The sequence below is a fragment of the Dipodomys ordii genome, unplaced genomic scaffold (assembly GCF_000151885.1).
Source record: "Dipodomys ordii isolate 6190 unplaced genomic scaffold, Dord_2.0 Scaffold71, whole genome shotgun sequence".
Lineage (NCBI taxonomy): Eukaryota > Metazoa > Chordata > Mammalia > Rodentia > Heteromyidae > Dipodomys > Dipodomys ordii.
In genome coordinates this window covers 2,697,606-2,707,977 of record NW_012267287.1, presented here as the reverse complement: position 1 = coordinate 2,707,977, position 10,372 = coordinate 2,697,606, and positions in this window count along the sequence as shown.

The following is a 10,372-nucleotide window of genomic DNA, read 5'->3' as shown; positions in this document are numbered from 1 at the left end:
GGGGGGGAGGGGGGTGATACAGGCCAGGCAGCGCTGTGGCTGGGGGGAGGGGGTGATACAGGCCAGGCAGCGCTGTGGCTGTGAGGAAAGCCACTGACCCTCCCTCCTAAGACCAGCGACCAGCTCCCATCCTTCCCGTCCTCAGAGCCCCACTGGGGTGGAGGACAGGAAGGACCCCCAAGAGGCAGGCTGGGAGCTGGATTAACAGTTCTGCCAGATATGCGGGCAGAGCCTTTACAAACTTCTGGTTATCCATGCAACGCTGCTGCCTGGCCCATTCCACGCGCACCCAACCTGCCTCCAAGTCGGGCCCCAGCCCCGACGTGCAGCTACGTGTGCGCCCCAGTTCCTCAGCAGCCCGCGGCCAACGGCCTGGTCAGGGCTGACCTTTGCTTCCTCTCTGCCCACCGGAAGCCTGCGGGCACAGGGACATGGCCTGGGTCAGACACATGAGTGCAATTTGGGTCAGGAAATCGATGTCAGGATGATCTGACTCCGGAAGCCGGGAGGGAGGGAGGCAAAGCCTACTGCTCACGGGTTCCACTCGGCACAGACAGGGCGGCCTGGCTCTAAGTGGGGTGCTGGGCTCCCCGTCAGCCCCTGTAGGTTCCATCTTGGCTGGGGGCCAAGTCCTCCAGACTACCTGAGCGGCGAGCCAGTGGAGGATGGGCCCGGGGCCCGGGCCGGGCTGCTCACGCTGCCAGCCAAGGGCCGGGCCCCCTCCCCAGCCCAGGGTCTGGGAGGGCGCCCGGGAGGGCCCCCCTGCTGGGCAGAGGGGGACAAGCCGCTGTCACTGTCCCCAGGCGGGCCAGGTGCCAGCCATGGACCCAACTCCCTCCAGCGCTGGTGTCGGCCTCCGGCCCTCCGTGTGGGAGGCAGCAGCCCCCAGAGCCCGGCAGTTCTCAGCACCCAGAAGCTTCTATTCCTGGCATTGCTGACCCTCTTTCCCAGAACTGGGGCAGTGAGGGCCGGGCGGCTGCCAGGGTCTCTGTGCTGGCCAGGCCCCTTCCTGTGGCCCCAGTGCCCGCCGCTGGGCCTGCTCCCAGCCGGGCTCCATCACTGTGCCTTCCTCCCCCGCCCCGGGCACGGCCAGGGCCAAGGGTGCTCAAGGCAGGCTTGTTTACAGCGACCCAATCAGTGCCCTGGCTTCACAGTGACCCCCGCTGTCCCTGATTCAACGAGACGCTCTGACCCCCGGAAGCCGCTCTCCTCCGGGAAGCCCGCCGGGGCCTCTCTCAAGCCGGCTCCTCGGCCGCCTGCTCGCCATCCCCACTGTCCCCCGAGAAGTGTCTTCTCAACGCACATGGCCACGCCTGTCTGCCCTCTTGTTGGGGAGCCCCTGGGGGCCTGCCTCAGAGCGCCTCAGAGCGGAGGACTCTGGGCTGGGGAGTCCCCACACCCCTGCGGTTGCCTTTTGGGGCCCCCAGGACAACACCAAGGAGGTGCCCGCTGTGGAGAGCAGACCGAGGCCCAGCTGAGCTGCTGGCTCTTACAGGAAACCACGGCAGCGGGGAAGAAAGGAGGAAGCCCCCAAGCCTCTGATGTGGGGACAAAAGTGACCCCCAAAGACCTCAGTTTCTCCTAAGAAGTTCTGAGTTGCCAGATTTGGGGAGAGAAGGAAGGCCCTCCCACAGCCCACCCTCATCTCTCCTCATGACCACCACCTCTCCCCAATGATGACCTCTGCCCCATGACCCCCTCTTCTCCCCTGTAACCCCTACCTCTTACTCATGAGCCCCTCCTCTCCCTGGTGATCGGGTCCTGGAGCAGAGGCCCTGGCTGATTGGCAGCTGGGAAGGAGGGTCTGGGGGAGACACCTGCCCTGAGGCTGACCCTCACTGACACGGACTGTGTGTGCACGCATGCGCGTGCGTGTGTGTGTGTGTGGCTCCCTCCCACTCACCAGCTGGGTGATTCAGGGCTCTGCCTCCGCGTCCCTGTCTGTACAATGGACGTGGGGCTAGAGAAGTCAGAGTTGCAGGTGCTTGCAGCAGAACCCAGCACCGTGGCTGCCCCCCTAGGAGCGCAGCAGGGTGGGTCTGGCGAGCGAAGCACCCCCGGGGGACATGCCCTGCCCACGGGGACCCCAACTGGGAAAAACCCCGTGGAGAGACACAGGATCTCAGGGCCCAGCAGGGTAGGTGCTCCGGATGCCGGGCAATGGGTTTAACTAACCATAGGCCCATCTCTGCAAACCACGAGGCCAGAGCAAGCCACACTCTGCTGTATCTGCCAACAGGGGCATTGTGCAGGGTTGTGGGCTGGAGTGGAGGCCCAGCTGCTCTGTCCCATGCCCAGCCTCTCGGAGCTCTGTACCCGGCGGGCATGGATCCTCACAAGCTAAGCTGAAGGCTCCCTGTGGGCTCCGTTCTGGTCCCGGTGTCCGGGGGATCCTGAGGCTGCCAGCACACACCCACAGGATAAATTTAGCACTTGGCTGGGGCCCTGCCGTGGGGAAACATCTTGGCCAGAACGCCGCATCACAGCAGCTCCGAGCTTCTCATCGACAACAGCGGAGTTTGCTACGCAGCAGAGCTGTCTCTTATCTATAACCCTGAGCCACCGCGATCTCACACGCAGCCTGGGCACCTGTGGACACCACTCAGCCCAGCTCTGCGTGAGAATACAAGACCCAGACCAGGCCGGGCCAGGCACCAGGGAGTCCTGCCACCGCGCTCTGGGGGATGGTCCTCAACAGCCACGACTGAGCAAAGCCCTGTCACTGACACCTGTCGATGGATTGGCTCCAGAAAATAAAACAGCACAACCCGGGTATATAGGACAGGCCAGGATGCTGCTCCACCTCAGGGTGTTTTCTTCTGCTGTCTGTGCTGTGCATGCTCTTCAGAGACCGACTGTGTATAAAACTTACGTTTCATCGATCTCCAGCACTGACACGCACATTTTAAAATCCTTCATTGCCGGGTGCCAGTGGTTCACACCTGTCCTCCTGAGGATCACGGTTCAAAACCAGCCCAGGCGGGAAAGTCTGTGAGACTCTTATCCAATAAACCACTAGAAAAGTGGCTCTGTGGCTCAAGCGGTAGAGCGCTTGCCTTGAGCTGAAGAGCTGAGGGACAGCGCCCAGGCCCAGAGTTCAAGTCCCACGACTGACAAAAATAAAATAAAGTCCTTCACAGTCATGTTAACGACTGCATAATACTCCATCCTCTATGATAAGTTCTCCAAGTGTGGCCCCGGGGTCCCCTGCTGGCCCACAAAGCCCTATAGGTGTTTGGCAGGGCCACAGCTATTTTCATAGGACTCAAATACTATTTTCCTGACAGGCACCAAGGGCTCACGCCTGGAATCCCAGCTACACAGGGGGCTGAGATCTGAGGATCGTGGTTCAAAGCTAAACTGGGCAGGAAGGCCATGCCACTCTTACCGTCAATTAAACTAGCATGAAGCTGGTGTGGAGCAGTAGCTCAAGTGGGAGAACACCAGACGTGAACAAACATGTTAAAGGATAGCACCCAGACCCCGAGTTCAACCCCTAGTTATGGGCACACACACGCATGTGCACAGAAAAGATACTATTTCCCTTTATCACGGCTAGTTTGTGCTCCCAATGCTCAGGGGTTGGAGCGTGGTCTCTCCAGAAGCACAATGGTTAGAGGGAGGGCCTCCCAGCGCTGGGGGCATGACCTCGAGAGGGTCGTGAGACACCAGCCCCCCTCACCTCCCAGCCATGGCGTGAGTAGCTCTGCTCAAAGACCAGAGCCCCTCAAACCACGAAGTAGCTGTTTTCTCCTTTTCGGTATGTGATCCCGGGCACTCCTTGACGGCAGAAGACACAGCAGATCGGTCCTGAGACGTTCCACGAGCCATGGACTGTGGCTGGGTGTGGATGGTGGAGGAGTTGGTGTGGGAGGACAGGATGAAGGACCGGCCAGCAATGGCCTACAAGGTTATAACCAGCTGGCCAGAGACTGATGGGCGTGAGGACTGGACAGTGCACTGAGGTGTCAGGTGGGAATGGGGGCAGCTCTGGGAACGCTGCAGCCTTGTTCAGCATGGCACCGGACGGGGGTGTCTTCTCCATGCCCCGACCCCTTGGGCCGGTCATCCAGCGAACGCATCTCAACGCAGCACTGCCCTCGGCAGCGGCACGGGTCCTGCCAGCTACCATCAGCCAAAGCTGACAAACGGTTAGCACTCTGCAGGGAAGCAGCAGATGTGGAGGCCGGGCAGGGACACGGCGTCTAGCTCTGAGCCCCGGAGGAGCATGCTCAGGGGCATCCGGAGCTTCGGAGGAGCAGGAATCGCAAACTTCTTCAGACTTTCCAGGGCAGAGCTCTTTTGGGAGAGCCTCGGGGAGTACCGAGTACTCAAAGCCACCCAAGAACCCACTTTCCCCAGCAAGGCGCCCAGAGGCCGGGCCAGGCCGCTGCATGTGGTTCAAGCCGCAGAAGCACAGCTCACGCCGGCAGATCTTGGAGTCGCCCACACCTGGCTGTTTTATAGGCTGCAGAATGCTCGAGCAGAGGTCACGGAGGCGTCCTCTGAGATTTCAAAGGAAGTCTCGAGGCCAGCACCCTCCTCTCCCTCTCCCGTTCTCTGGGTATGAGGCGAGCAGTTTGACTCTGACACATCCCACATCCCCAGCCAGACCTCCAAAAGCAAAGCAAACTGCCGGATCACAGTCTAGAGCCTGCAGGACTCTGAGCGCAAGCAAACCTCGAGGCAAGCCCATACCTCGGGTATTTCGCTCTGCTGATGGGTGAGGGCTGACGCCACTCTCTCCTTCTCTGTACTGGGTGGGGAGTTTTGCAGCCACCATAGGACAAGTGACATCAGGACACACCAGTGTCCAGCCGCCTCCAAGCCAGATGTCAACCAACGGATGAGATTTACAAAACTGCCAAGCTGTGCCGCTAGGCTCTGCAGGTTCTAACACAGGAGAGAGGGAATCCACCAGCGAGGATCTCTGGGACGCTGAAGGTATTTGTGACCGCCTCTCAGCTTCCCCAGACCAGGCACAACCCCTCCCCGGGGGCAAGGGTCCTGCTGGACACGCCTTCTGTCAGAGGCACAGGCCATGGACACAACCCAGACCAGACGAGGCTTTGGGCGGAAGCCAGCCCTGGGCTGCACAGTGTCCAGAACCCAACACACCTGCAGCCGAAGAGCCGGGGATCACAAGGTGGAGGATGCGAAGGTGAGAGAGAGCCGGACAGCCTCATGGCTGCCATTAAGTTCTGGAAAAACTAGAAGGGAGAGGAGGAAAGGGCAAGGGAGGGGCTGGGGAGGGAAGGGGGGGAAGGGAGGAGGAGGAGGACAGTGGGGAGGGGAAGGCCATCGTGGAGAGTAGTAAGCACTTCTCTGGGCACATGGAAGGTGCTGGAGAAGTCATGTGGAGGCTGTGGTGGCTGGAAATGGAATGCTGGGCTGTTCTAGAATCCACTGGGTGTGCCGCTTCCCAGTGAAGCCAGGCTTTTCCCATGTCAGCCGAGTGTGGCTTGGGCATCCTCGGCACGGGGCCATGGCTTACGGCAAGCAGGCATCCACCCTGAACGGGGGAATGGTCTGTGTTCCCAGAACCGGTCCCTCACCAGTGAGCGTGGGGTCCAGGGCCACCCTCCCCTCTGGAGGGACAGCTAGGACACAGGCCCTCCGGCCACAGTCAGCCTGAGTCCCGGTTACCATGACGACACACACCGCTGCCTTCCCCCAGCCCCCCCATCTCCCCTTCACGCCTCCTGGCGTCCCTTCCAAAGGGAACCCCTGAACCACATCCTACCTGGGGAACCCAAACCAAGTGCAGTGTGGACCAAGGGCCGGGATGTCAGGAAGACATCTGAACTGGGCCACCAATGCATCCTCTGATATCCTCGTTAATGCCCCTGCAGCGGGGGGGGGGGGGGGGGGGGGAAGGGCTGGGGCCGGTGGGGGAATGTCATCTCCCATGTCAGGTTCTAGGGACCCTGGAAAAGCCGAAGTGAAAGAGAGGTTGTGTCTCCTGGACCCAAAGTGTCAGCGACAGGGGAGAAGGTGGAAGGCTAGCTGAGGTGTGGGAGACACCTCCCTGGTGCGGTGGCCCGCGCGGCCCTCCAGGGGAGCTCGTCTGAGGACAGACAGCAGCAGGGACCGCAGCCAGCAGCTCAGGCTGCTGCGAGGACCAAGCGCGGGGCCTCCAGCGCAGGGTCGTCCTGCTGCCAGCCCCCGCCCCCGCTCCCGCACAGGCCAACAATCTGATGCCCAGAGAGCTGCGTGTGCCCGGCTGCTACCCGAGGAAGCTCCCCCAGGGAGTCTAAGCCTCGGGGGACAGGTCACTGCCACCCTGCCACCCACGTCCTGAAACTGGAGCTCTCGCGAGACAAGGGCCGCCAGCAGGGCCGCCGGGGGGCCCCGGGCCGGCAGGGAGGGGGCTGCTCACCAGCTTAGGTGGTAAAGCTGATGCCAAGTCTAGCTGGCATCAGCCCGGCTCCCAGATGGCAGGGGAGGGCCCAGGAGCCAGCAGGGCCCGGAGCTCCAGGCTGGGCCTGCCCCTGCAGACTGGCATACCGAGACTCAGGGACGGAAGATGGGCTGGACAGAGATCCAGGAAGGGACAGAGAGTCCTAGAGACACCGGGAAGCTGGACTGTGATCCAGAGTGGCCGTCACAGGCACCCTGACCTGCCCTCCCGTCTACCAGGGGTGCGGAGGGCAGAAGCCCCCCGGGGAAGGGTGCCTGAGACAGCTGGCATGGAAGAGCGCTGTGACAGAGAGGCTCATCTTGGCTCCACTCTGCAGCGCCGCCCGCTGCCTTGGGGTATACCCTTGGCCGGTGATGGCCTGGGCCGAGTCCCACGGCAGACACAGTAGGGAACAAGATCTGCTCTGGCTCTGCCGTCCTGCCTGTGTGACACCGGCGCCAGGCCTGGAAGACGGTCAGGTGACCCCCACCAGGAAGCGCCAACAGGGCTGAGCCCGTCATACCTCTGGGGAGCCTGCTGACTCGGGCCCACTGGGGTTCGAATCACAGCTGCGCCACTTAGAACTCATGGTACCAGTCACCTGCTGGGCGTGCCCGGGCACGTCACTGCAGGAGGCCCACAGTGCCCACAGCCTGACAGCCATCATGAGAACCCCAGGAGAAAATGATCCAAGGCCTGGCCTGGAGCCAGAGGACGCACGGCGTGAGTCACGCCGCCGTGACATTTAAGCCTGCCCTACCCGACACCCTAGATCACCTGAGCTCCTGGGCCTCTGCAGTGGAAACATTCTTGGAGTAAACCAAGACGCTGGGGCACTGGGGCTGCTCTGTGGGGCACTAGCAGAAGCCTCCACGCGTCCCCCAGGACCCCGGGCGGCCAGTGTCAAGGCTGGAGCCTGCTGGGCCCTCGAGGGCCCGAAGACCCACGGGACCACCACCAAAACCCACGAGCTGCTGCCCGCATCGCCATGTCTTCCCGCTGTGGTTGTTTTGGCTACCAGCGTGGCCCACTGAACACTGGGCACCCGCGGGCCTCCCGGGGCCCTGGGGAAGATGGCAATGGAGAGACATACAGAGGGGTGGACCAGCAGGAGGCAGAGCCAGACTGCCAGCCTCAGGGAGGGCCTCTGCAAGTCCCAAGGAGGAAGGGCCTGAGCTGTCTCTTCAGAGAGGGCCCGGACCCCGAACAGGGTGGGCGCTGGCCTGCAGCCCTGAATCCCAGCGACCAGCCAGCAACTGTGGCCCTGCCCGGCCCTGAGGATAGATGGTACCCATTTAAAGGGCCAGTGACAGGACAAGTACCTTCCCAGAGCCCGCCCTCCTTCCATGTCCTTCCCTGCCCGCCTCGGCCCGTCCTCCCACTGGCTCTCAGAGCCATCCTGTGCCCGTGAGATCTCTGGGAGCGAGGCTGATGGGCAGGTGATGTCTACACGTATCCGAGGACAGTCACACTACTTCCCAAGAGTCCGTCAAACTCAACACTCGATTCTAGAAAATACAAAACTGCCTCGCTGACACAAACTGTAAATAACAGAAGGATAGTGAGAGACCAGTTAGGAATTCGTCCAGAAGCCCCAGGAAAGTGGGTCAGGGCCTGGGGGGCGGAGCCTGGCCCACCAGGCTGTGTCCAGCTCACAGCCCCACCCAGAATCCTCTCCAGAGGTGAGGTGGGTGAATTTGAAGGTCAGGGGGTTCTTCTCCACTGTACCTCACCTGGCTGGAGCCAAGGCATGAATACAGTGCAGCCAGCTGTGCCCGGCTCCTCTGAGCCGCAGACAGGGAGATGCCGCCTCTGCTCCAGAATCATCCAGACCTTTCCCTAGGTCATGGCATCCCTGCCCACACCCTTCTCCAAGCTAGAAACAAGCTTTGCTCTCTGCTTTTCACTTGACAGTCATTGCAAAGAAGATGCTTCCACCATCCCCGCCAGCACATAAGCCGCAAGAGACCGTGACGTTCATGTGTTCTTGTCCAGTGCGAATCGCAGGGCTTGGAGCCATGCAGGTGTTGAGACTGGTGAGTGTTGACTGAATGGCTGATTGGCTAACACCCACTTCCTAACTGTGTGCCGTTATGATAGTACCGGGTTGGACATCTTTCACCGTGTAATGTCATACGGTGCCTACTCCCAGGTTAAGTGAAGTGGCGTCTCTGTTCCAGATGTCTCGGGCAGTGCTGCACCCTCTCCTTGATCCTGGACAGTTGCTTTGCCCTATCTAGGCCTCAGTTTCCCTTCTGTGGGGGTGAGTGGCTTCAGCACCCTCAGGTCCCTTCCTTCCCCTGACATGGCCGCCTTGGGAGAAGGCAGCGAGGCTGGCTAACCCTACCCCTCACCCCCACCATGCCTCTGGAGAAGCTGAGTGCCACCCTGACGTCCTGAGCCCTGGCACTTAGAACAGATGTGCAGGCAGGCCCACGAGGTCACGAGTGGACACTACCACCAAGAGGAAATCAGGACACACACGGAGGGTGGGCTGCGTGAGGACACAGGGCAAAGATGCCCTCTATCCACGGGGGAGAGAAACCAATCCTGCGGGGGCCTTGGTCCCAGACTCCGCATTGCTGGGAAATAATCCTGTGCCGGCCCTGGCCTCCGGCCCTGGTTACAGAAGCAAAGGCTTCATGAGCCTTGCCAAGGGAGGGGACAATGCCAGCCAGGCCTGCAGCCACTCGGGGGACATGTGGGGTGACCTGGCCACCACACTCATTGCCATGCACAGGGTCCATATGTGGGGGCCGGTGCTATGCCCAGAACTACAGACATTCCCTCTCTAAAACTGGGGAAACTGAGGCATGGGGAGTCCAGTGGAACATGAATTCAGGCCAGCCTCTCTGACATCAAGGAGCTATCTCTCAACATCCTCTTGGGCCACTAGAAATCAACAAGGAGCCAGAGCTACAAGGGAAGGTGTGCCCCATGCCCCAGGGCCACGCCCAGGCCAGCTTGGAGATGCCCTTCACAGTCAAACCTCAGACAGGCTCATAGCCTGATGGTATAAAGGGAGAGAGCCTGTGACTCAGGAGCAGGCAGAGGCTTCCTTAGGCTCCACTAATCCAGTCCATCTGGGCAGCTGGATGGGACCAAGCGAAGCCCAGCGCACACCTGCCAGTGCCCAGCTCCAGGAAGACGTCGGCTGCCTGTGGAGTGGGCAAGAGAGGCCCGCCTTCACTGCCCTTGCTGACCATGGAAGATCCTGACGTACCAAACGTGTCACACCAAGCAGAGGGACCACACTGTCCACACACACCCCTCACTATGGGTGAGGGTGAAAATGCTTGCTGTGCATATAACAGGCCCGAGCAACAGGTGGCTGTGCACAGGTGAGCACCACCCTCCTGTTCTAGAGAGAATGCACACGGGCTGAAGGGGGCCTGGCCAGCCTGCCAAGTCCACCCCAAGCTCCGGGGGGCACCCTGCAGGGGGGGTGCCTTGCCCCTTCCTAGCCAACACCCATGCCAACACCTTCCAGAGAGACCAGCACGGGAGAAGCCCCCAGGGCTGAGACCACGGGACACACACACCGCTCAAACCCAGCCTCCTGGCCCCACGCCCTAGCCACCTTCCTCTGCAGATAGCCTCCCTAAAGGGAGGGGAGGAGAGGAGAGGACGGGCACAGGGTCAGTCTGAGGGCTCCTGATTACAGGAGGGGCCGCGGGTATCAATTATAAGCGCAGAGAGCTCGGAATTACCAGGTACGTACCCGGCCATTATCCCCACCTGCCCTCAGCAGAGTGTCTATAAGTCCTGCCAGGCCTCAGGGGGGCCTCCTCCCCAGCCGGGTCAGAAGCCCTCTCCCATCGGGTCCCCCCTTCTGCGTCCTGCCCCAGACGCTCCCCGGAACCCGCTGCGAGGGAGGGGACAGGCTCCCCAGGGAGGGGAGAGCGGGGTCCCCACGGGCCTCTGAGCGCGGCCCCCGGACCCGAGGCGCGCCTGGGCGCTCTGGGGGACGGC